Here is a 26966-nt window from a genome sequence, read left to right as displayed (position 1 = left end):
CATTAGCCGATGGTTGAGCAATATGTTAATAGAACAAACTCCTATTTTAAATCAAATTCTTAGTACGGACGACGTAAATATACAGATTAGAATTTTTAATGATACATTCAATTATTGTTTAGATATATGTGCCCCTGTTACCACTAAAGAAATAAAGCGACCAAGTGCTCCTTGGATTAAGGATGAGTTAAAATCAAAAATAGTTGAGAGAGATGCAGCTCAGAGGAGACTAAAAGAAGATAGGCAAAATGAAAATCTAAACACTGAATATAAAGAAAAGAAGAAAGAAGTAAGCGCTAATATACGGGTGGCTAGAGCTTTGTACTTTAAAGATGAAGTCAGGAAAAGTAAATCTATGAAAGATACTTGGAGAATAATAAATACTATGGTACCTAATAGAAGAAATGTTAAAGTCGAATTTGACAATCCAGAAACTAAAGCAGACCAGTTTAATAATTTTTTTGCCAATGTAGGAAAGAATACATACAAGAAAACACAAGAAATTCTCTGCAAATATAACACACTAAACCTGCAAACTACCCAAATAGAGGTCGACAATACTATTTACTTATTCAGACCACAGCCTGTGACTAGAAAAAGTAATATTAACGATTAAAAATTTGAGCAACAGTAATGCGTTTGGAGTAGATGTCATTCCCACTCGTTTTTTAAAGGATTCCCTTTTAATTATTGCTTTTTATGTTACGATCATTATCAATACGTCCATAGTAACTGGTGTGTACCCATCTGTTTGGAAACATCCTTTAGTTAACCCCTTTCATAAAAACGGAGATAAAGATGACCCAGGCAATTTTAGACCCGTTTCTATCTTACCAGTCCTGTCTAAAGTTATAGAAAAAATCGTAGCTGAACAGCTTATGGAACATCTCGAAGAAAACAAACTGTTATCTAATACACAGCATGGTTTTCGTAGAGGCTTATCCACAGAGACTGCGCTCATGAAGTTGACAGATGAAATATATAAGAATATTGACAATAAGAATATTTCCCTATTAATTTTATGTGATCTTTCAAAAGCTTTCGATAGCGTGAACCATACAGAGTTGTTGAAAGTATGCAAAGAACACCATATTGATACTTTTTGGTTGGGTGATTACTTGCAAGATCGTTCTCAAGCTGTTAGACTAGGCAATGTCAAATCGAGGTTAGAGAAAGTTGAATATGGTGTACCTCAAGGGTCTGTGCTGGGCCCAATATTATTTTTGATATACGTTAATGATATGGCCAAATATATAAAGGACTGCTTTTTAATTCAGTATGCGGATGACTCCCAAGTTTTGCTCTCTGGTTCGCTAGAAAACTTGGAGGAGTTAATTGAAAGGGCAGAATTTATTTTACTAGAAATAAAAAAATACTTAAGGAAAGGATTGCTAATGAATGCCAGTAAAACGCAATGCATGTTTATAGGTACTCCACAATACATGAGCAAGATTGACAATAATATAACAATTAGATGCGATGGTGAAGAGGTAAAGACTAGCAATTATGTAAAAAATCTAGGTTTGTATATGGACAAATGTACAGTGAACCCTCGCTACTTCGCGGTTCGACAATCGCGGATTCACCACTTCACGGGGTTTTCCCATAACCCATATATATATACATATCGCGGATTTTCCGGAAAATTCGAAAATACCGCAAAATCTGAAGATAACCAAATACGATATTTTGTTACCTGTAATTCCATTAATACTGTAATTAGTAATATCTGCTCTTACTGATTGTTCATTGCATTACATATGATATATAATTCAGCACAGAAAGAAATAAAACACGAAAAGAGAATGTGATCATACGATAATTCAGTACGTAGTAAAATTAAATCGAACATGAAACGCAAATCAGATGCAGTCATACCATATTAGAATGGTGTGTACTGTAATGGATGTGCTTCTTTTCCATGAATCTTTTGTATGTATACGTACGTAGTACAGTACTGCATCCAATAATATTCTTTGTTGCAAAAATCACATTTCGAATACTGTAAGCGTACGAGAGAGAGAGAGAGGCGTAAAATAGCGTACGTAAATTTTTATTATTATTGTTATTATTATTATTATTGTTGTTGTTGTTAATAAAATTATTATTGTTATTATTATTAATCATTATTATTATTATTATTACTGTACAGTATTATCATTATTTATTATTATTACGGTACTGTATTGTACTTAATCTACGTACGTTCAGTATGCGCGGGGGCATCTTCTATGAGTAACCAACGCGCCATAGTACTAAGACGGGTTGTGATTGGTTCAAGCGCTGATAGATGACGAATCAAAACTCAAGTTTTGTTATCTAGCCTGTGATTGGTGTTTTGCCCGCATCTTCTACCCGCAGCATCAAAGTTCTCGCGGGGCTGCATCGTTCACTTTCTCTTTCCGCGTATTGCTGAGTAGACGTTCTTAAGTTTGTGAAGTTTAATCTGTGCTGTGTGCGACTGTTTTAAGTTGAACTTTTTGTTGAACTTTCTGTTACAATGCCTCCCAAGCGTTCTGCTTCTAGTAAGGCTGGTAGTGAGCCTAAACGCCACCGAAGAATGATGACGATAGCTGAGAAGGTTACGCTTCTCGACATGTTAAAAGATGGTAGAAGTTACGCGGCCGCCGGCCGCCATTTTGGCATCAACGAATCCACCGTTCGCTACATCAAGAAGGACGAGGCGAACATTAGAAAGACTGCTGCAATCACCTTTAGCAGATCAGCGAAGCGAGTCGTTACAACGCGTAATAAAACGATCGTACGCATGGAAGGTGCTTTAGCTGTGTGGATTGCCGACTGCCGGAAGAAGAACATAGCGTTGGATACGAACACCATCCAAACAAAGGCTTTGAGCTTATATGAGAATTTTGCTGCAAAGGAACCTAAAGAGGACGACGGCAACCATGCTGAAGATGATGATGATGCAGATGATCCTCAACCAGGGACATCCACTGATTCCCAGCCTCAGAAACGTTTTTCCGCAAGCAAAGGATGGTTCGCGAAGTTTCAGAAACGCTTCGCCCTGAAAAGCGTTTCCCTGCATGGGGAGTCTGCTTCCGCTGACACTGCCGCTGCTGAAACTTACGTGAACCAGACTTTCAAGAACATTATCGCTGAAGGTGGATACAAGCCGGAACAAGTCTTTAATATGGATGAAACCGGCTTGTTTTGGAAGAGAATGCCGTCGCGAACTTTCCTGTTCAAAGAGGAAGCCAAAGCCTCTGGCTTTAAGGCATTCAAGGATCGCGTTACCCTCGTGATGTGTGGCAATGCTGCTGGATTTTTGTTAAAGCCGGGGCTTATTTATAAGTCGAAAAATCCTCGCGCTTTGAAAAATAAAAATAAGAATCTCCTTCCCGTGTACTGGATGCATAATCAAAAAGCATGGATTACGAAGATGCTGACCTCCAACTGGTTCCACCAGTGTTTCATCCCGCAAGTCCATGAATATCTCTTAGAGAAGGGCTTGCCATTCAAGATCCTTCTCCTTATGGATAACGCTGGTGGACACGCAACTGACCTGTCGCGTGAGGGCGTTCAGGTTGAGTTCCTGCCACCCAACACCACGTCATTAATTCAACCAATGGACCAGGGGGTTATCAGGGCGTTCAAGGCCCTCTACACGAAGAATACCTTGGCGGACCTCGTTGCGTGTGTGGATGCTGCCCAAGATGACGAGGATGAAGACTTCAACTTGAAGGCGTACTGGCGGCAGTACACCATAGCCACGTGCCTGCAGAATATTCAAAAGGCACTTCAAGAGATGAAACCTGCAACCGTAAATGCGAGCTGGAAGAAGCTGTGGCCCGATATTGTTTACGACGACAAGGGATTTACTCCGTCGGAAATCCAACACTCTGCAATACGGAAATCTGTGCAGTTGGCTGCCATAATTGGGGGTGACGGGTTTGGCGACATGACGACTGAAGACGTCGACGAGTTGTTGGACTGCCATTCCCAGCCCCTAACTGACGCAGACCTCGAAGACCTGACGAAATCGGCAAGTGAGGAAGAGAGTGAGGGTACCCAGGAAGAGACCCAAGAAAATGTCGAAGAAACGGGCTTAACATTAGAACGGCTTGCCAAGTTCTGCAACCATGTGAAGGAGGCGAAAGAAATGTTGCAAGAGTGGGACGAGGATATGGTTCGCTCGATGCAATTCTGCAACAAGGTTGATGACATCACGACTCCCTACAGGATGCTCTTGGATCGAAAAAAGAAGCAGCGGCAACAACTTCCGATCACAATGTTTTTTCAGCCTCGCAAAAAAGAGCCAGTTCCTCCTGCTAGTACGCCTTCGGAAGAAATTGAAGAAGTTGAAGAGGTGTCCCAGGAAAAGACACCTCCGTCTGAAGAGACGTAAAATACTTTCATTGACTGCACAGTAGAACACATCATCAGCTTCATCATCATCATTTCTACTGTGCAGCAAATTCATCGCCATCGTCATTCAAGTTTTTCTTGAACTTCTTTCGTGGTGAGTGCAGTAACAATCTTTATTTTTTACTTTAACCTGTTTTATAGTTTAGTAATGTACGTACTGTATGCATTAAGTTAAAGGGAAGGTTTTAAAAGTCTACATGTTGTAACCTATCATATTTTTTTTGTTTAAAATTTACATTTACGTACGTAAAACAATCTCTCTCTCTCTCTCTCTCTCTCTCTCTCTCTCTCTCTCTCTCTCTCTCTCTCTCTCTCTCTCTCTCATTGTTTTCCTGCTTTGGTACGTACAAGTACTGTATAATTTATATTTGTAAGGTAACATATTTTGTAAATGCTTTTACTGTAAATACTGTATGTACTGTATCATTATTTATCACTATCATCATGCGCGTTAAATGCCTTGTTTGTTCTGAGCGTGGTTGTTTACTGAGCGTACACGCCGTCGTTTCAGGCGGCGTCATAAAGAAAAAGATTTCATTTGGAAGTCCTAAGAAAAATACGTAAACTAAAACATTGGTAATAAAAAAATCAACATACAGTACTGTATAATCAATATAATCGATGCAAAAACTAACCTATACGTACATATATGTGTACACTAAATGAGTTTGTTTCTTCATTATGATCAGAGATGAACGTAAACAAAACATTGGTTGCCATTTTTTATCGTGCTTTTTAGGTGTTTAGGAAACACATGATATAAAATCGCCTTTAATATTTGTGCCTGTTTTAGTTTAGGGTGCTGTAGTACATGCATTAAGTGTTCTGTACATTAAAGGGTGGTTTGTTAACAGTACTACGTACAAGGGAAGGTTTTAAAAGTCCGAATATACATGTTAAATAAATAGGTAAATATGCTGTCACTACTTCGCGGATTTTCACCTATCGCGCCCGCGTCTGGAACCTATCTACCGCGATAAACGAGGGTTCACTGTATGACATTTAATCATCACATTGATGAAATAAGTAGAAAAGTGAGCGGTATCTTGATGTATATTAATAGAATAAAAGATCATTTTGATAACTCGACTAGAATAATAATAGTTCAAAGCCTAGCATTAAGTATAGTAAGTTATTGTATTAAAATCTGGGGAGGGACTAACGACGTATACTTAGAAAAAGCCCAGAAACTTGTAAATTTTGCTGCTCTGGTTGCGGTAGGGGCGGTTAGAAAATATGATCACATCACCCCAGTCCTCAAACAACTACAATGGTTAAAATTAAGAAATCAATATATTTATGAAATTTGTGTTTTTGTTTTTAAAGTTTTAAAAAAGGAATACCCAAGCTGGTTATATGATTTTTTAAATGTCGGTAATTGCAGGGATGCCTCAACTAGGCAAAATGATAACTTGTATATACAAAGATACCGAACTGACTTCGGATCACGCTCTATGGTAATAAGGAGCCCATCAGCCTGGAACAAGCTACCTCAAAATCTTAAGGACTGTTCAAGTGCTAACATTTTTAAAAGGAAACTTAAAGATTATCTTTTAAACAAACACTGTGAATAAGATAGATTTATTTTTTTCTATTCATTTTTATCACCGATGTTTTATGAGTTTTTAATTTTATGAAATTTTATGTTCATCTGATTGAAGTCACTATTTTCCTTAATTTATGAATGATACTAATTTATTGAAAATTTTAATCTGAAAGAGCAAATTACACCCTCTCAGTGTGTATAGGTTTTTAAAGTAATACTATTTTATATTTTAAGTATTATGTATCTTTTATGTAAAGCTATACATTAGAAATGGAACTTGTATATAACTTATTGTTTTAAAATATAGTTTTTTGTTTTAACAAAAGAATAACCATTGTAATAATGAAAATAAAGATTTTGACTTTGACTTTGATTCTGGCTACTTTAGTTAGGCTGCTACTACAGGATTGAGGTCAGATTCTCACATTTTTCATATGAAGATTGTGATAAGTAGGTAGTCAAATCTATCTCCAAGCAGAGGTTGAAGGACTTGAGCATGCTGATAGACTGCAATGGCAGCAGCAAGTCTCCTGTCTAAATTGCAGCAGCAAGCACAATGGGATAGCACTACAGTTATAGACAAAGCCCAGCTCTGCTGTGGCAGTCTTCTCGGCCGTGTTTCCTCGCTGTAGAAACTTATTGCACATTCCTTCACCAAAGATCTTCATTGCTGTTAGGGAGATCACTGGTCAAGTTGAAGTTTTCTTCCTGGTTTATTGGGGCAGTTGGCTAGTTTTTCTTAGCTGGTGGCTGAACGAGGAGAACCCCATCAGGGGAGTCCCACTCGACTGCCTCTGGACGTGGCAACTGTTTTCAGATGGGTTTGAGCATGTGTATATATGGTCACTCTCTAGGGCATTTTCCAGCTTGCCAGGGCAATGTCAGTCCCTTGCCTCTGCCATTAATGAGTGGCCTTTAAACGGCTTCAAAGCAGTCAACGTTTTCTACATGTCATGGTAATCATCTGAGTGATCATTAGAAATTTTTCAATCAGTCCTGGTAATGCAAAGCAGCCTTCTTTTGCTGAAAGAATGACTGGTTTTTATTTTTCTGCCTTGGGGACAAAGCAGTTTGAAAGTTACTTGTCAGTTTCTTGTCTGGGTTAAAATATGAAGAAATCGGAACGGTTTACCACAGCCCCGATTTGATTTAGACTTTTTATATTTCAACCAGTAGGGGGGCTTGTTATTTGTGCACTGGTTGCAGTAAAAATGGAAAGGCTTAGGATTACAAAGGGAGGGGTGTGTGTTGTGTGTGGGGGGGATTATCAAAGTTTTGATATAAGATGGACGGCGCAAGTAAAAAAAAAAACATAGGAAGTTAATCAAATTTTGTAGTTAAGTGTCCTAACTAAACACTTAAGGGGTAGGGATAAATACAGCAATTAGTAGATTGACTCTTGATAGGTTTCTTTTTAAACATAATTTCAGTAATTATGAACTGATGGTTACCTATATTCAAACATTCAAAAGCCTATTTTGGTCTATTAATTTGTTTATTTTGCAGGTATGGCATGAACTTTTACAAAGATTGCAAAATACGCAATGCTGACATCTAAAGAAGAAAGTCTCAAACTTTCTTGGCACAAAATGGAAATTCATAAGGTAAATTATTATACATTAAAATTGAAGTATTTCTTGTGTTAAGTTTAATACTTGAGTTTTGATTGATCAGTGATGCTTTATATATATTTCATGAGTTAAAATGTTAATGTCAATGCTAAATCTCAAATGTATCCTACGATTGTCACGAAGTTTTTTTTTTTTTTTTAACTTAGATACAGTATTTAAAAAGGTAATAGAATATTACACTAATCTTTCAAATGAAAGATAGTGTTGACTTGAGTAACACAATACTTATATAAAGAGCAAATGCAGTTTGTTCCGTAACCGAAATACAAACCACGCTATTTACAAAGGGTTTACTTTCGGCGTAGCTGAAATGACGAGCCATTAGATTTTAACGAGGGTTAAACTACCCCCGCGCTAGTTAGCACAGGGGTAGGGGAGGGGTAGCTAGCTACCCCCCCCCCACACACACACACACTGGTGAGCTGCCTCACTTCACTTTTGGCTCGGACGATGTACAGACGTCTGTCCCGTCCTCGCATGGCAGCCATTTGTTTTGTCTTTAACTTAATTACTTACTTTTCTTAGACTTAATATATATGTAAACATTCTTATGTTTGTATATATTTGGGGATAGAAATACAGTAAGTTTCCTTTTCAGTGTTTTGTGCTGTGTAGGAAGTCCACTCAATTGTACAACATCTCCGTGTGGTCCCAGTCCCCCACGGTGACATTTCATGGGTCGCGATCTCTCCCTTGGTCCTTCGGTCTTCCCTTTGGCGGGCGCTGTGGGTAATCGTCATCGCTGGACTTATATTTATTTATCTGTTTCTCCGCTGTTCCTCCTTCCCTACGGGGAACTTGGTCTATCAGCGTAGGGAACATGGGAGTTTAGTTGACTACGGTCTCTCTCTTGAGGTTGTTCACCCTTTTATTACCACTTCGTATTACAGTAGCTTCCTTCCCGGGGTTGAGTTGCTACTCCGTTTATTTTGTCTAAATTATTTTTAATCAAATCTAATTGTATTTGTTAACTTTTCAGCTTCTGTGTAGAACGCCTCCCTTCGGGGTTTATTCGTTCTTACTATTAGTGAACATTCTTAGATGAATTACATAATTATAATTGTTATAATTCTGTTTTTGTTACAGTTCTCAGCCTTCCCCCCCCTTCCTTGAGTGTCAGTGGGGGAGGAGGGCACATTCCTGGTGCGTAATTCTTATGTTCTTTTCCCTCGGGGTTCCTCTTCGGAGTTCCCCTGGGGGAGTATATGTTAACTAATTATTTTATTTTCACAGTTAACTGTCTAGTTTTTTTATTTGCCTAATGTGCCAACGAAGCAGAGCTTTCCTGTTTGGGCCTGGGGAGTCTGCTGTTGCCGCCTCCTCTACGACTTCGTCATGGGCGTGTCCCATTCTCCTAGAAGTTCTCCCGTGACAACTGTCAGCTCCTTAGTTCATTTAGAACGCGCAGGAGGTTCGCCTCCATGGGTGGGTAACTTCCCTTCCGAGGGAGGTTCCCTTCCCAGGTATGAGTTTTTTCTCCTTCAGGGGGGCAACTTCTCTTACCTTAATAATTACCTGGTTGGTTTTTTCCTGGTCCTCGGGCGGCTCTTGGTGCTGAGCGATGCTCTTGGTGCTGAGCGACCGCTTTTGTAACCATGCTCTAGGGGCTGAGCGGTTGCAAGGCCGGACCATGGAATTCGTGCGATTATACTCTTGGTGCTGAGCGGTCGCACTTGCAGCTACGCTCAAGGGGCTGGGCAGCTGCAGGAGCTCCCCTTCGGAGGGTTTCTCTTTATGGTCAGCTTGCTGATCCAACGGCCCTAAGGGGCGCCTTCATCAGTTCTTCTGGTCTCTTCTACGAAGTGTTCTCCTCTCTCGTTCGCGAGAAGGACACTCTTAGAGACTCCTCTTCGGAGTCCTCCCCTGCTGTTGTTGCTGAAGTTGCTGAAGGCTCAGTTCCCCCCTCCGAACATCCTTCGAGGGGGCAGCTGAGTCCAACGGTCTCTCCTTCGAGTCTCTCTCCCCCTCGGGGGAATTCACTAACAGACTCCTCTTCGGAGGACTGATGATGGTGCTCCTGTTCGTGGTAGTCTTCATCTTCAGCTGCAGAGGATCCTCCTCGACGAGAACAGACAGTTACAGCTGCTTAGCTAGACCTTTCGGTAGATCGTTCACGATCTCCGACACCTGCCAGACCTCCCTGTCTCCCATCTCTGTTCTTGGACTCAGATGCGCAGTGACTCCCCGTTTTCAGACTGGCACCGGTCCCTTCGGGGCTAAGGGCTTATCTCACAATGTGAGTAAGTCCCTTAGTGCCAGGTTTTTACCTGTGCAACCTCGTTCTCCTGCGCGCTCGCGTGCAGTAGTTTGCAAATACTCTACTACTGTGGACCAGTCTTCTGCTGAATCAACACTCCAGCGATCTCCTGTAGCTGAGTCTCGCCGTAGATCTCCTGATCGCCAACGCTTCTGGGACCTTCTGTGCGGCTATGCGCCTTGTGCACCTATGGTCTCCTGAACGCCCACGATCGCCTGCTCGTTGGCGCACATCTGATCGCCCTTTTCTAATGTGCACAATGCGCGCCAACGTTCGCCCTCGTGCCCACGATCTCCGGATCTGGGCGCAAGCAGGGAGATTATTTCTTCACTGAACTCCACGTTCACCTGCTCGCCAGCGCACATCTGCGCCCCCTTTCCTGATGTGCGCAATACGCGCCGACGTTCGCCCACGCGCCCACGATCTTCGGATCTGGGCGCAGGCAAGGAGTTTATTCCTTCGCCTCCTCGCCGATGACCTCTCTGGTTCTGCTCCCTCGCTGATATCTTTTGGCAGCGCATATCTTCTGGCCACGCAACTACGCGCCTACGATCGCCGGGTTCCTGCCTCGTCGCGCGCAGTTCAAGAAGTAACTACGCTAGCGCACAGGCGCTCACAGGTTCTTCTGGAGTTTCGCGCCAAGCGCGCCCACGCGTTGTTCCAGTTCCAGCGCGCCAACGCACCAGCACGCTTCCACTTCACACCGCGCCGCCCAGGAGACACCTAAGCTAGCGCACGGGCGCTCACAGGCACCCCTGGGCTCTCCTTGCGTGCCAGCGATCTCCTAAGGGCCTGCGCGATTCTTCGCTACGCGCAACCGCTTGCCAACGCGCCTTCGCCCGCCTACGAGCCATTGCTTGCCAAGACGTGCCATCGCTCGCTTACGAGCCTTCGGTCTCACGGCCACCTGCGCTCGCCCTTACGACCGCATGCGCACTCCTGTTCGCCCACGCGCGAACCAACGGTTTTCCATCGCTCGAGCGACAGTCCCGGCCGCATGCGCGTGCCCTTACGTACGACCGCGCGCACATGCGCACCCATGTTCGCCCGCGCTCGAACTAAGGTTTTCCATCGCGCGAGCGCCAGTCCCGGCCGCCTGTGCTTGCCCTTACGACCGCGCGCATGCGCACCCATGTTCGCCCGCGCGCGAACCAACTGTTTTCCATTGCGCCAGCGCGATTTCGTCCACGATTCCTGTCGGGTTTCGCAACGCGGGCAACCTGGCGAGTCTTCTGGGTGCGTACTTCCAGATCATTGTCGGCAAGATCTCTCACCTGTAGACACAAAGCAGCGCACGTGCAGGAGCAGGAAGAAGCTTCAGAGAGGTCTGGGCAACATTCTTCTCCTCCTTTTCAGGCAGGCCCCATCATCTCTACTCCGCAGGATCGTCCGATCCCCTTCCCTTCAGCAGGAGTCTGACACTGCGTTTGTCAGCCGTCAGCAGAGGTGTTACTTCGAGATCATGGGGGAACCTGGTTTAGCCCTTCCTCTCCACCATTCCGTGGAAGGGGCTTACCAGGGAATTTTTCTCTCGAGAAATTCTCCGCCCGGCAGGTGACATTCTCGACTTCGGAGATGTTAAGCCAGGAGAAAGCCGCAGTGTGTGCCATGCAGGCCACTTCGTGGCTGGTCGTCTGGCTTGGATCTCTGGGCTTCCTGTTGCGATCCGAGAACTTGTCCAAGGAGAGCTCCAGGAAGGTCATGGAAACATTCCTCCTCTCGGGCACGAGCACCATCGTTTCCCGGCTCACCAAGTTTCGAACTTGTGGACAAACTCGATGTCGAAGCATTGAGATGCAGTGACCGAGAGATTCCTCTCGGAAGTCCCAACCATGGATGTCGGCAAGCTCAAACACTTCCATCCTTGGAAAGACCTTGTTTTGAGCCCAAGGACGGGGAACGGACAGCTGAGAGGTGGAGAAAGTTGAATCACGATTCACTCCTCCAAAGGCGCTTACATCCGGTCCCTACAAGCCTCCAGTGCCTCAACAACAGCAGCCTCGTCAGCCTAGGACATCGGAACCGGCCCCGGCAGCTAAGACAAGGTGTCTAAACAGCAGCCCCCTCCTGTCAGAGACAAGAAGGGCGGGAAGTCCTCCTGGAGAGGCAATAATCCTAGAGGGAGCGGCCGAGGCCGCAAACGCTAGGATTGGCAACCCCCCTGCATGGTCCCCAGTGGGGGATGCCTAAGGTTGCGCGTTCAGGTGGCAGCACCTCGGGGCCAATTCCTGCACGATCTCCGTGATCAGCCAAGGATATCTCGTCCTGTTCTTTACATCTCTACCTCCACTGACAGCGAATCCAGTGTCGCTGAGCTCCTATGCCATGGGATCGGCAAAGGGGCTAGCCCTTCGAGCAGTAGTCGAGACCATGCTCTAGAAGGATGCTCTCCATAAGGTCATCAACGGCTTCCCCCCCCCCCCCCCCCCCCCCCCCCCCCCGTCTTCTTCAGTCGACTTTTTCTTGTAAGAAAGCGTCTGAAGGCTGGAGACCTGTCATCGACCTCTCAGCCCTGAACAAGTTTGTCGAACAAACTTCGTTCAGCGTGGAACAGCAGTCGATCAGGCTTGTAGTGAGACCACAAGACTTCATGTGCACACTGGATCTGAAGGACGGGTACTTCCAGATCCCAATCCATAGATTTACCAGTTCAAGGTGCTGTGTTTCGATCTCTCCACAACACCGCAGGTGTTCACCAGAATGTTCACCCTGATATCTTCATGGCCGCACAGGAGTGGCATCCGTCTCCTTTGCTTTCTGGATGACTGGCTAACCCAGGCAGTCTCGGAATCGACCCTTCTTCGACACAGAGACAAGCTTCTGGGACTTTGCCAAGATCTAGGGATCATGGTAATTCTCGAAGTCTTCTCTGCTTCCATCTCAACAACTGGGATATCTAGGCACGATATTAGACTCCAATCTCCAAGCCTTCCCATCAGATGTCAGGATAGCAAGGCTGAGGAGAGTCGCAGAACCTTTCCTCAGACGAGGAGAGCTTCCAGCCCAATCTTGGTTACGCCTCCTAGGTCACCTTTCCTCCTTGTCCAGGCTAGTTCCAAACGACCGCTTCAGGATGAGATCCCTGCATTGGCGGCCCAAGTCTCGGTGAAATAAAGACAACGATTCCCCGGACACTCTGGTCCCTCTGGGACCCGCGGAACAAATGGACCTGCAGTGGTAGTTGACCTACGGAAACCTTTGCAAGGGAATGGATCTTCTCCCCCTCCCCCCCGCATTTGATGCTGTTCTTGGACTCGTCAAAAGGAGGAGGAGGGGGGCCCACGTTCTGAATCATTCCTATTGTCAGAGCCAGAAGGGTACTTCCACATCAATCTGCTAGGAATGAAGGCCGTATTCTGGCCCTTCAACACTTCCAACAGACCCTGGCGAGTCACTCCATGAACGATAACTCCACGGTAGTGGCTTTTTTCAACAAGCAGGGAGGTACCTTTTCATAACAGCTTTCTCATCTTGCAGTAGAGATACTGAGATGAACCGAAGTCCACTCAATACCCTATCGGCTCGCTTCATTCCAGGCAAAGGAATTTGCTCTCCGACAGTCTGAGCAGGGCCTCACAGATAGAGAGTACAGAGTGGTCTTCGGCCCCCCCTGGTAGCCAACAAGAACAAGTCCTGACCTTGTGGACCTGTTTGCGACAGCCTTGAATTTCAAGCTGCCGCTGTACTACTCCCCAGTCCCAGACCCCAAGGCACTCTGGCTAGATGCCTTCCTACAATGGTGGGACAACATAGACGTCTACGTCTTCCCACCGTTCTGTCTGTTGAGAAGGGGGCTCAACAAGACCAGACTATCGGTCAACCTGTCGATGACTGATAGCTCCACAGCAGCATCATGCAGTGGTTCCCGGAACTTCTGCATCTCCTGACGGAACTCCTGAGAGAGCTTCCCCCACGATACGAGCTACTTAAACAACCACACTGCAACATTTACCACAAGCCGTAGCATCGCTTCGACTTCACGCCTGGAGACCATCCAGCATCTCCTCACAGGGAGAGGCGTTCCGAAACAAGTTGCGGAGCGGATGTCTCGACGCCTGCGAAAGTCATCCGCAGGGGTCTACCAGGCGAGGTGAAGAGTCTTCTGTGGTTGGTGTCGTGGGAGAGGTACCTCTCCCCTTGATGCCACTATTCCAGCAATAGTGGAGTTATTGTATATCGGCAGGAGGAAATGCGCCTTTCACTCTCGGCGGTGGAAGCCTATCGCTCAGCCTTAAGCCTGGCCTTCAGGCTGAAAGGAACACATTTCCTCCTCGCTGGATCTTTCTTCGCTCATACGAAACTACGAACTTACCTGCCCCCCGTCTGAAGTGAGAACACCTCCATGGAACATGGTTCGGACTCTTAGCGCTCTTTTAAGAGATCTCCTTGCGAACCATTACGCCAGGCTTCTGATAGTCACCTGTTTTGGAAGACGGTACTCCTGCTCGCTCTGGCCTCGGCCAAGCGTGTCAGCGAACATCATGGTCTCTTGTACGACGTCGCCCATTCAAGAGGATAGGTGGAGGTAACGTTCAGGTTCGTCCCTGAGTTGGTTACTAGAATCAAAATCTTGGAGTCCCGGACCTTCGGTTCGACTCCTTCAGGATTTCAAGTCTCCGTTCTGTAACAGATGACCCAGACCTTCTCCTACTATGCCCTCTTAATGAGAGAATGCCTTTATGAAGTCATTGAGCTTCAGCACGGCATTTCACTCCCGTGCTGAAACTTGGTGACGGGCAAGAGGGCTCTCGAACTTGGGGAAATTGCTCCCCCAGTTCGAATCTAAATTTCTTTCACCTTTTTCTTTTTCTCAATATTACTTCGACCTTATCCTAATTTCATAAACTTTCTTTAGTCTTGCTTTCCAAACTCTATGAGAAAAATTTCCCTCATTATATATGTGTATATATGTACATATATATTTATTATTTTTTTCTCCTATGGCTTGGATGTTTCTACATCCGTTGTAGCCCCGGCGGGGATGTTCATACATCCTTTATTGCTGCCTGCTTTGATGAGTGGGAGGAGGTATCACGGTTGGGAGGTGTTTGCATTCAAAGCTATATGTGAGAGTATTGGATGATTTCAGCCATCCCAAAGATGGTTTGGACCTTTTTGGCGGAACTATTCTCAAGTGTTGGGTCTTCGGAATCCAGGGGGATCCAATGCTTGGGGTAGGACTCTAGGCTTTGGCCGGAAGCCCGTCATTATAGATATGGGTAGGATGATTCCATAATTTCTTGGTCTCGGTCCTAACAGGCGGGTTCAGCTTACACCTGTGCCTCTATATCTGTTTTGATGCTATCCTTCGGGTAGGGTATGGAGTGGACCATCTGGGAAGTATACTCTTGTTGTGCTGATAGTGGAGAGTGCAAATTTCCTTTCCGACGTGTGATGGCCTAACATTCTCGAGCAGGTACATCAAACTAATTTTCTCTCTCGTCTAATGGATTCTTTAAGGAACGAACCCCCATCCCCTGGATACGCTGACACTCCTCCGGCACTGTTGACGACCTCTGCTAATGTGATAAGGGAAAGCTCTGTTGATGACCTCGGAACGGGAAAGGACCATTCTACTGATAATTCAAAATAGAGTAATTTGGGTAACACGAGGAAACTTCGAATCCTTCATGTTACACAAATTTCAATAGAGACAAATTATGATGATTTATGTAAAGCATTTGAATGCTATGGATGCATAAAAGAAATAAGGATTCGACTTGAAGCTGAAACTTGGGATTCATGGATATCTTATAGTAGTTATGACGAAGCATTTAGTGCAATAAGTAACTTGAATAATATTAAAATTAATAACTTGAATGTCGCGGCTGCTCTCTGCGATAAGGTACCAAAAGATTTGGATGTGTACAGGCCTGCCATTTGGTTGGAAAAAGGCGCAGACTTAGTTATGCCTTCCCAGAGAAATCCAAAACCACCGATGTGGCTTATAGCTGAATTATTTTGAAATATGCAAATTGATTCAGAAAAAAGTAGGAACTATTGCACTAGGCGATATATCTCTTTTTGGAAAAAATAGTTTCCTTATCCATGCCAAATCCAGTACACAGTCGGTAATATTGTCCAATATGAAAATAAGTAATGATGACATTAGGTTAGATGTCAAACCCCACCTAAATTTTAGCTACGGAAGGGGCGTAGTTTTTAACAGATCTATATGATTTTACAGAGGAGATACTGGCCATGTGTCAATTAAATGTATGGAAAGTTCATGAAGTCCTAGGTACATCAATGATAATCCTTACGTTCCAGGATGCTGATGTACCTTTTCATATTATTCCTTACGTTCCAGGATGCTGATGTACCTTTTCATATTATTATCGAGAATGAAAGGATTAAAGTAAGACCCTTCAAGCAGAAGCCATTGCAATGCTTTGTTTTAAATTTGGGCACCTGTCCAAAGTTTGCAAAAATGAGATGATGTGTGGTATTTGCTCCAAATCTTACCATGGAGAGAGTGCACTTGGAGCCAGGTGTTTAAATTGCAGCTTGAATCACAAATCCACAGACAAGAGCTGCGAGCTATATAAGTTGGAGGAAGCTGCTCTCAACAAATCAAACTTAGAACATGTAAGTGTGACCCATGCCAAAAGACTATTAAATAAATCAAATACATATGCTAAGGCATTAAAATCAAACCAACCTAGCGCTGCCAATAGCTCAAAAAAAAGTATACTATCTGACAAAATGTCAAATAACGAGGTAACCATATTACCTCCTGAGGCTTTACCATGGTGTATTAACACAAGGTCATTGCCCATTGCTGTACAGCCTTCAGCCGCCATTACAAAAAATAATACAAACCTCTATCAGGCCATGTCCTTGCCTGATCTGATGGAGGTTCCACTTAAGACTAACTTACCTGATGCACCTGTTGTGGGAAAGGTGCAAAAACCTCTAATCGCACCATCTATTAATCGTAAAAGAGAGAGACCTCCATCTCTCTCTCCACCCTCCATTAGAAACTTTAAGGTTATGACATCAAATAAATTTGATGTTTTGTCTGTTGATGTTTCTAATGAACCAGAAGATAAACTGAATAAATCAGAAATTCAAGTTGAGGTCCACCATCCACCTCAACAAATAGATAAAAAGGATACAAAGAAAAACACACATGTAAAACCCAACATAACAAGACCACCTCAGAAGAAACCTACAGGTAATAATGTTAGATTAAAAACTGCTAATGGGAAGACCTCATCCAAGATGTCTTCCAGAAATAATCCATAGTTTTCTCCTCCATTTTGCAATGGAACTGTCAGGGTTTGAGGGCGAAATATGAAGAACTTAAGCTCCTAATTCATGAGCATTCCCCCATAATTGTATGTCTACAGGAAAGTATGCTAGATTCTAACACATCTAGTCCTCGAGAGTATATTAGCTATAGAACACCATATAATCAACAAGCAGGGAGCCATGGCGGAAGTCTCGTGTACATTCGTCGAGATGTTCCCCAAATACCTATGTCTATACGTACAACCCTGCTGGCAGTTGTAGTACAAATTGATATAGGGAGAAAATATACAATATGCTCTCTGTACTTACCTCTAAATGATATTTTATATGATGATTCAGCAGAAGTCATTCAACAACTCCTCAACCTTTTCTCTTACTGGGAGATATGAAGGGTAGACATCCTTTATGGGGTGATGTTTTGGCCAACACAAGGGGCAATATTATCGCATCAATTGTGGAGAATGAGGATGTGGGGCTCCTTAATACAGGAGAGCCCACACACTTCCATGTTCAGACAGGTACTTTGTCATGCATTGACCTTTCAATTGCAAGTTCTAACTGCCTTCTTGATTTTGATTGGAGGACATTAGATTATTGGCATACTAGTGACCATGCACCAATCATTATAAACACCAACATGGGTCCGCCTTTGCAAAGATCGCCACGTTGGAATCTAGACAAGGCAGACTGGGTTAAATTTTGTGAGCTAAGTGAAATCGAAGGGAGAGCAGAACAGTTTGAAAGTATTGATGATGCCATAGACCTACTGAATGGAACTCTTCATACAGCAGGAATCAATTAGATTCCCAAAACCACAGGACTATTCAAAAGACGACCAGTCCCGTGGTGGTCCTCAGAATTAACAGCCTTGCACAGAGCCACTAGAAAATCCCTGACTAGATTGCGTAGATGCTGTACTGATGAAAATTTAATATACAAAAAATGTAGAGCACAGTTCCGTCGTGCCATGAAAGAAGCTAGACGCCAATCTTGGGTGGCTTTGGTTTCCTCCATTAACAGTAGAACACCACCATCTTCTGTATGGAGGAAAATTAAAAAAATTGCTGGCAAATTTACCCCGAACCCACCACCAGTGTTGAAAGTGAATGGTCAGGTTGTGACTGAAGGAAATGAAGTTAGCAATGCCCTGGCTGACCATTTTTCAAATGTATCGTGCAAGAGTGTTGCAGCTCCTGGTCACCAGTACAGGAGCATTGAAGAAAAGAAAATTTTAAATTTTGCAACAGGAAGGGAAGAATCGTATAATTCTCCTTTTACTGAAAGAACTTGATTCAGCACTCGCTACTTGCAACGATAGCTACCCCTCCCCTACCCCCGTGCTAACTAGCGCGGGGGTAGTTTAACCCTCGTTAAAATCTAATGGCTCTTCATTTCAGCTATGCCGAAAGTAAACCCTATGTAAATAGTTAAGGTTTGTATGATTAGGAAAAATACAAATTATCTCCGAATTTATTTTAAAAACTGACATGGTTTTCTCTAAGGAAAATTAGTAAAAAAAAAAGTTACTCAAAGTATAGTCAGTGGAGTCTACATAAATAGCTATTTATTTAGTCAGTTGAATGAAGTAATTGTCCAGTTAACTGGCTAAAGTGAAACTGATTAGTTTACTTATTAAAGTAAAATCTATAAACTTTTCAAAGGAGAATAAAAGTAGTTTGATATGGTTTATCAATGGATTGACATTGTATTCGGTTTATTTGATTACTGTTAACAAAATAGGATTACTTTATTTGCATGAGGTGGAATAGGATTTGTCAGCAGATTTAAGTGAATTTAGTTAAAGGATTGGTGTCAAAAGATGACTTAGCTATATCTGCAGACAGATTCAGTTTGATTAAACCTTACTTTACTGATGCATGTAAGTTTGGTTTGTTGCCAGGTTGAGGTTTAGGTTTAGCCAGATTTGTTAATAAATTTAGATTTGGATTGACAATTTATTCAAGTTAGTATCAGAATAGGGCTGGTTAGTCAACAGTTAATTTGAGTGTAAAAGAAATTTTTAAGAATTAAGTGCAGTTGTACAAATTCTGTTACTTGACTTGCCAGTGTTAATCCTTTGCGCCCTCCCTCGGATTCCATGACCTAACTTTAGTGGTCCCTAGCCCTTGCCATAACCAAAATTTCTGCCCTTAAAGAGTTTAATAGCGTGTAGTCGGTAGGAACAGACTTAAATTTCCATATTGTCAAGTTAATGGGAAAAAATATTTTTTACCTGAAGATGTTATTTACGAAGTATGATCTAGCGTTACTATGCCAGGAGTTGAAGGTTGGGTATCAAAAAGATCAAACACAGGGTTAAGGCTGATTAGGATAGGCTAAGGATATGGCAGTCTTTAATTATAGAACAGTAAAATAGAACACTTTAACTCGCAAAATCAAATAGATCCTTGCAAATACATCATTTTGAACCCTGTATATTACAGTCAGAAACTAATATTAATGAAGTTACAGATTTTAATAAGAATATTCCTATTTGCCCATTTTGTCATAGCACAGGCTACAGGAGCCTGCTAGTAGCTACCTCCCAGTAGTTCAACACCGATAGGTGGTGCTTCATGCTGGTATGTCTCAAGTTAACTTGCTCGAACAGAATGAAGGGCCCAACGTTTTAATATCTTTAGTTATTGGGTATGTGACGGGCCAAGAGAGGAGTTGTGAAATCAAAGGCAGATTGGAAACGACTGAGTTATATTGTTGTGGAACACACTCCTTATATACAAAACCTCAAGGCAACAGGACATGACAAGTTCACAAGACAGACAAAATCACAGAGGAAAAACCAGACTTGAATTTTCATGTTCGTTTTAGTGCGAGGGAAGAGCGAAGATACAACCATAATATATACAAAAGGAATTATGTACAATTGTGTGAAACACGGTTGGTACATGGCTCCCCCCCTAAAAATGACATACTGTACATGTTAAATAGGGCGCCCTGATCTAGAGAGGCGAACTGTAGGCGGGTCATCTGGCAGAAGATAAGCAGGTTTTAGACGATCAATGGAGACCCAGTCTTCTTTGCCCCGAATGTTTAGGAGGAATGCTTTCGGACTGCGTCGGATCACAAGGTAAGGTCCCGTGTAAGGGGGCGTTAACGGTGGCTTGCTGGTGTCGTTGCGCAGGAAGACGTGCGTTGCAGAGTGCAAGTCCGTTGGTATGTGATGCTTCGCTGGGGGCTTGTAAGTCTGGCGGCACGGAGTAAATTTTCCCACGACGTGACGTATGCGCTGGAGATCGTCGGAGGAGGTTGTAGAAGGAAAAAACTCGGCAGGGACGACCAACGGGTCGCCATACACCATTTCGGCTGCCGAGACGTCGAGGGCGTCTTTAGGAGTGGTCCTTAGTCCAAGGAGGACCCAGGGAAGCTGAGTAAACCAGTTGCAATCCTTGCAGCGGGACATCAAAGCTGCTTTGAGGGTGCGATGAAAGCGTTCAACCATTCCATTGGCAGCGGGGTTGTAGGCCGTTGTGTGATGTAGGGTGATGCCCAGGAGATTCGCTAATGACGTCCATAATTGAGAGGTGAAAGTGGTTCCCCTGCTCAGGGATACCGAATCTTGAAATCCATCCAGAGAGTAAGGCAGATGTACATGAGGCGGACGTTGCAGTTTCCATGGGAATGGCTTCAGGCCAACGAGTGGAGCGGTCGATGACGGTAAACAGGTAACGATGTCCTTGTGATGTGGGTATGGGGCCTACAACGTTGACGTGAATGTGTGCGAAACGACGCTGAGGTTGAGGAAAGGTGCCCACTCCTGAATCCGTGTGTCGATGTACTTTGGAAGTTTGGCAAGAAGTACAGGCACGGACCCAATCCTTAGCATCCTTAGAAATGCCGTGCCAAATGAACTTTGCCTTCAGCAGCTGTGCAGTAGAACGGCACGAGGGATGTGAAAGGCCGTGGATGAAATCAAACACCTGTCGGCGCATGGGAGCAGGAATCCAAGGTCGCGGTCTACCAGTACTGACGTCACAGAGGAGGGTGGTGTTGGAGTTTTCGAGGGGAAAATCCTCCCAACGGAGGGACGTGCAGGATGTCCTACAAGCTTGATACTCTGGATCCTGTCGTTGGGCTTCAGCCAGGGCGTTGTAATCCAATCCCAGTTGAACGGCAGCCAACGTGTTTCTTGACAGGGCATCGGCAACGGGATTCATTTTCCCAGGGACGTATTGGAGGGTGCAATTGTATTCAGCCACGGCGGAGAGATGTCGGCGTTGACGGGCGGACCAGGCGTCAGACTGTCGAGTGAAGGCGTGCACCAAAGGCATGTGGTCTGTGCGAATGACGAAGGGCGTACCTTCTAAGAAATGGCGAAAGTGACGGACAGCCAGGTGCACCGCCAGCAATTCTCGATCGAAGGTAGAATAACCCGATTCTGCCTTGGACAGTTTTCTGCTGAAGAAGGCCAATGGGCGGGGCGAGCCTTTGACCACCTGCTCGAGTACTGCACCAATAGCGACGTCGCTGGCATCGGTGGAGAGGAGGAGAGGGGCGTGTGGGATAGGAAAAGTGAGAGCCGCAGCAGTTGATAGGGCCTTCTTTGCATTGCAGAAGGCCGCTTCTTGAAGGGGACCCCACTTCAAGTCCTTTGGCTTGCCCTTGAGGGAGGCGTAGAGGGGAGCAAGAGTGGCGGCAATGGCTGGCAGAAAGCGGTGATAATAGTTGATCATGCCCAAGAATTCCTGCAGAGCTTTGACGGTTGAGGGCGTGGGGAAATTCTGAACGGCTGCTACCTTCTCAGGGAGGGGATGGACTCCTTCAGGAGTGATACGGTGCCCTAAGAACGACACTTCCTTGGCGCCAAAGGTACACTTGTCGTACCGGACTACAAGGCCGTTTTGTTGCAGGCGGTCGAGCACGATGCGTAGGTGACGGAGGTGTTCCTCTTTTGAGGAGAACACAAGTATGTCGTCCACATAACATACACAGAAAGGGAGGTCCCCTAAGATGCCATCCATGAGACGTTGAAACGTTGCCCCAGCATTACGAAGGCCAAAACAGGAGTAATTGAAGGTGTATGTGCCAAACGGAGTGGTGATGGCGGTCTTGGGGATGTCTTCTGGGTTCATAGGCACCTGATAATACCCCTTCAGGAGGTCGAGCGTAGAGAAAACCTTTGCTTTGTGCAGGTAGGAGGTTACATCGGCAATGTTTGGGAGGGGGTAGTGATCCGGTTCTGTTTGCATGTTCAGGCGCCTGTAATCCCCGCACGGACGGAGGGAGCAGTCTTTCTTCAGAACGATGTGTAAGGGTGACGACCATGGGCTGGAGGCCTTTTGGCAAAGGCCCATTTTCTCCATTTCGGCGAACGTCTGTTTGGCGGCTGCCAATCGTTCCGGTGCCAGACGTCTGAATTTTGCGAAGACTGGAGGTCCCGTCGTCTTGATATGGTGATAAATACCGTGCTTAGCAGGAACCGTGGGTGTTTGGCGAAGTTCTGGACGGAAAACTTCCGGATACGACGTGAGGAGGTGGGCGTAGGCATCCGTGGGTGCGCTGATGTGGAGAGCGAGGTTAGAGGGGCCGGGTTGAAGAGGTGTCGACAAGTAAGAGTCCGCGTTGACCAATCGTCGGTGGGCGACATCGACCAGAAGGTGGAAATGAGAGAGGAAATCCGCACCGAGGATTGGCATTGTGACGTCAGCAACGAGAAACTTCCAAATGAATTTACCGTTACCGAACGATAATGTGAGGCTCTCGTAACTGTAGGTGGGTATCGCAGATCCGTTGGCAGCTACCAAGCGGACGTCGGCAGATGTAGACAGACTACGTTGTGCCTTGAAGAGTTTCCTTGGCAAAAGAGAACGACAAGCACCCGTGTCTACCAAAAATCGCACGCCCGTTCCTGCATCCTGTAAAAAGAAAAGATTAGAAACATGGGAGGCCACCGCCACAAGCGATGGCCGACTTACACGTTTTTTGGCCACTGACAATCTTTGGCACATTTCTTCGCGGTTGCCCCAAATCTGAAGTGGTAGTAGCAAAACTGCGGTGGATGGGAGGTAGTAAGTGGCTGTAGAAGTCGTTCGTTGGGGCGCGAGCGATTGGTGGGTGGTGGGCGGCTTTGTCGCCGCTTCGGCACGTCATGGGGTAGGCGTGTATGTCCTACGGCATTCATGTCAGCTTCGGTTGACGTTGAATAGGCATCCTCGTCGTCAGGGGTGGAGGCATTGATGGAGGTCTTGAAGTGGCTGTCCATAAGGGCGTCGGCTTTGGTCATCAAGTCCTTTATGGGTAAACTATCGACATCGGGTATGGCAGCGCGCACAGGTTCAGGTAAACGGCGTATCCAAAGGGCACGGAGTAGGTTCACCTCACGAGGAGAGCCGTCTGCGGCAGGTTGAAGGCGAGCGATACTGGTCATTTCCCTGAGGGCAAGCGAAGCCCTTTGGTCCCCCAACGGTTGTTGCGAGAGCTGAAAAAGCTTTGCTATACGGGCGGCTGGCGACGGCGAGTACTGTTGCAGAAGGTATGATTTGAGGTCGTCATACGCTATTGGGGTGTCTCCTTGTTCACAAAGCCAGTCGGATATTTCTGGGAAGGTGTCCTCGGGTATCGCCGCGAGAACATAATCCGCTTTGGTGGTTGAGCGAGTCACGCCCCTGATACGAAACTGGACTTCTGCGCGCTGAAACCAAGCAAACGCCTCTCCGCTGGCAAACGATGAAAGTTTGAATGGAGCGGCCGTAGCGCCAACTGCCGTAGAGTCCGTCATAGTACCAACGATGGAGGGGCGAGGGGGTGGGGGTGGAAGGCGGTGGAAGCGAGTCGACTTCCGGGGTCACCAATGTGACGGGCCGAGAGAGGAGTTGTGAAATCAAAGGCAGATTGGAAACGACTGAGTTATATTGTTGTGGAACACTCTCCTTATATACAAAACCTCAAGGCAACAGGACATGACAAGTTCACAAGACAGACAAAATCACAGAGGAAAAACCAGACTTGAATTTTCATGTTCGTTTTAGTGCGAGGGAAGATACAACCATAATATATACAAAATGAATTATGTACAATTGTGTGAAACACGGTTGGTACAGGTAATACAATATGATATCTTATTTTATTTAATCTAATTTTAAGGTAGTTTATATTGTCTGATAATGGCAAATGGAAGTAAATTCATAGCTTGAAAAGAGGCTGGAGCCCCAAGCTACGACTTGCTTTAAGTGTATTTGCCCTTTTAAGTGTGCATACACCGTTTTGATTTTATTCACCCACTTGATATTGTATAATTTATAGGCAAACGCCAAAATACTAGCCCACTGGGCTAACCCACAGTTTAGATTATCCCAGAACCTAGGAGCAATGATATCGGGTTTCAATGGGAGAGAAGCCAGCTATGTTTGAACAAAAACCAATAAATCATTAGCTCAAGTAAGGTGTGTGTAATACAATGAACTGTTACGAACTACTCCATAGAAATTGGGATGGAAAATAGTCATTTTGTCTGACAGTCTTTGAAAATTAAAGCTCCATTTTGACAATTTCATTACCATTAATTTTTATTACGGTAATTTATTTATGATGACAGGCATTAATGGTTTAAAAGATTTACAATATTGTATTATACTGGTTCACTTTATATTTCAAGGTGTTCAGAACATAATTGATAAAGAATGACGATACTTAGGCAAAGCCACATCTGAGAGCTGGTTTCCTAGGCCAAATCACTAGGGTGGATCTGAAGGACGCGTACCTAAAAGTACTCTTGCTTCAGTGCTTTCATAAGTACCTTTGCTTTTCTGGCTACGGTGCGAGTTAGTGCTTTGGAATGTGTACAGCTCCAGAGGTGTTCACTTTGTTTGTAGCTTGGGCCTACTCAAAAGGAATACCATTTGCTGATTCTGACTACCTTAGGCAGCTGCTACAGGATTGAGATCAGATTTTCACATTTTTTCATGTGAAGTCAAATCTTATCTCCAAGCAGAGGTCAAAGAACTTGAGCATGCTGATAGACTGCAATGGCAGCAAAGTCTCTCCTGTATAAATTGCAGCACCAAGCACAATGGGATAGCACTACAGTTATAGACAAAGCCAAGCTCTGCGGTGGCATTATCTTCTCGTCCATATTTCCTTGCTGTGGAAACTTGTCGTGCACACACACCTCCACCAGAGATCATTGGTGTTAGGGGGATCGCTGGTCATTTTCTAGGGAGTTGGAAGTTTTTTTCTTAGTTTAGTGTGGCAGATGGCTAGTTTTTCTTAGCTGGTGGCTAAACGAAGTAAACCTCACCAGGGGAGTTCCACTCGACTCTGCCTCCGGACATGGCAACTGTTTTCAGATGCGTTTGATCGTGTATATATATGGTCAGTCTCAGGACATTTTACAGCATGTTAGGGCAATGTCACTGTCCCTTGCCGCTGCCATTCATGAGTGGCCTTTAAACCTTCAAATAGCTAATCAGCAGTCCACCTTGTTCACTTGAACGTCCTGGTAATCTTCTGAGTGGTCAGAAGAAATATATTTTCAATCAGTCCTGGTAATGCAAAGCAGTCTCTTTCCTGAAGGAATGACTTTCTTCACTTTTCTGCCTTTCTTGAGGAAAAAGGTTAAAGCATTACTCGTTGGATCTGACCTAATGCTGCTAGTGCTTGGAGCTGGTGATGCTCTAATTACTGTTTAGCCATGAAAATAAACCTGTTCTTATTGCTTATTGATGCACTCATTCGGCCTTGGCAGTATCCTTTTGGCCCCCAGCTGCACTTGCATATTAGCATTCTATAATACCCGTTCCCAGTTTCTTTCCATTGTTCCTCCATACTGCAACTGTGGTTTATGGTGCATATGGATGCTGAATGACTACCGGGTCCCAGTACCTGGCTTCCTGGCCAAAAATAAAAATAAAAAGGCTCACCTAGGTGTAAACTTAATTTGATAAATACCCTAATAGGTTGTGGTGGCATATTAGAAACTTTCCTACCTGGTGATGACTGAACATTGGTTAGTCCTGCTCACTCTTTCTTGTCTGTAACCTCACCATCCTTGTAAGGATAGGGCTGTTTTGGGAGAGCCTATAGGTGTGCCTGCGGAATCAGCAGCAGCTATTGCCTGGCCCTAGCTTGGGTGGATAGAGGCTTTGACACTTAGGTCAGTCTCTAGGGTATATATTATCTGTCAGTGTCAGCCCCTTGCTTTTACCATTCATGAGCAGCCTTTACAACGGTAGCTGAAATTAGTACAGTTCAATTACTGTATTGGGAAAGCTAAAACCTAGGACATATGATCTTCACAACAGAGATGTGTGTGGGTTTTTTTTTTTTTAATGGGTTAAAATATTCAGAAATCGGAACGATTTTTACCACAGACCCGATTTGATTTACATTTTATGTTTCAACCAGTAGGGGCGGGGTGTTATTTGTGCACTGGTTGCAGTAAAAATGGAAAGGCTTGAGATTACAAAGGGAGGTTTGTGTGTTTGTTTGTGGTTATCAAAGTTTTGATATAAGATGGACGGCGTAAGTAAAAAAAAAATTATAGGAAGTTAATTAAATGCAGATACACAAGTTTCCCAACTAAACACAAGAGGTAGGGATAAATACAGCTATTAGTAGATTGACTCGATAGGTTTGCTTATTAAACATAATTTCATTCTAATTGTGAACTGATGGTTACCTATATTCAAACATTTAGAAGAGCCTATTTTGGTCTATTAATTTGTTTATTTTGCAGGTATGGCATGAACTTTTACAAAGATTGCAAACTACACAATGCTGACATCTAAAGAAGAAAGTCTCAAACTTTCTAGGCACAAAATGGAAATTCATAAGGTAAATTAATATGCATTAAAATTGAAGTATTTCTTGTGTTAAGTTTAATACTTGAGCTTTGATTGATCAGTGATGCTTTATATATATTTCATGAGTTAAAATG

The 26966-nt window shown here is 44.3% G+C and overlaps 1 long non-coding RNA gene across 2 annotated transcripts in view; it reads left to right on the top strand.

Moving 5' to 3' along the window:
• Positions 1-26966, top strand: part of LOC137616670 (uncharacterized) — a 66893-nt gene that overhangs the window by 21545 nt on the left and 18382 nt on the right. For both annotated transcript variants that reach the window (XR_011039468.1, XR_011039467.1), the window contains exons 2-3: positions 7439-7536; positions 26766-26863. This is a non-coding gene — a long non-coding RNA (uncharacterized lncRNA). The remainder of the gene's footprint in view (positions 1-7438; positions 7537-26765; positions 26864-26966) is intronic.

Source organism: Palaemon carinicauda, chromosome 22, assembly GCF_036898095.1.
Source record: "Palaemon carinicauda isolate YSFRI2023 chromosome 22, ASM3689809v2, whole genome shotgun sequence".
In the NCBI taxonomy this organism is placed as follows: domain Eukaryota; kingdom Metazoa; phylum Arthropoda; class Malacostraca; order Decapoda; family Palaemonidae; genus Palaemon; species Palaemon carinicauda.
This window is presented reverse-complemented; position numbering and strand designations above follow the sequence as displayed.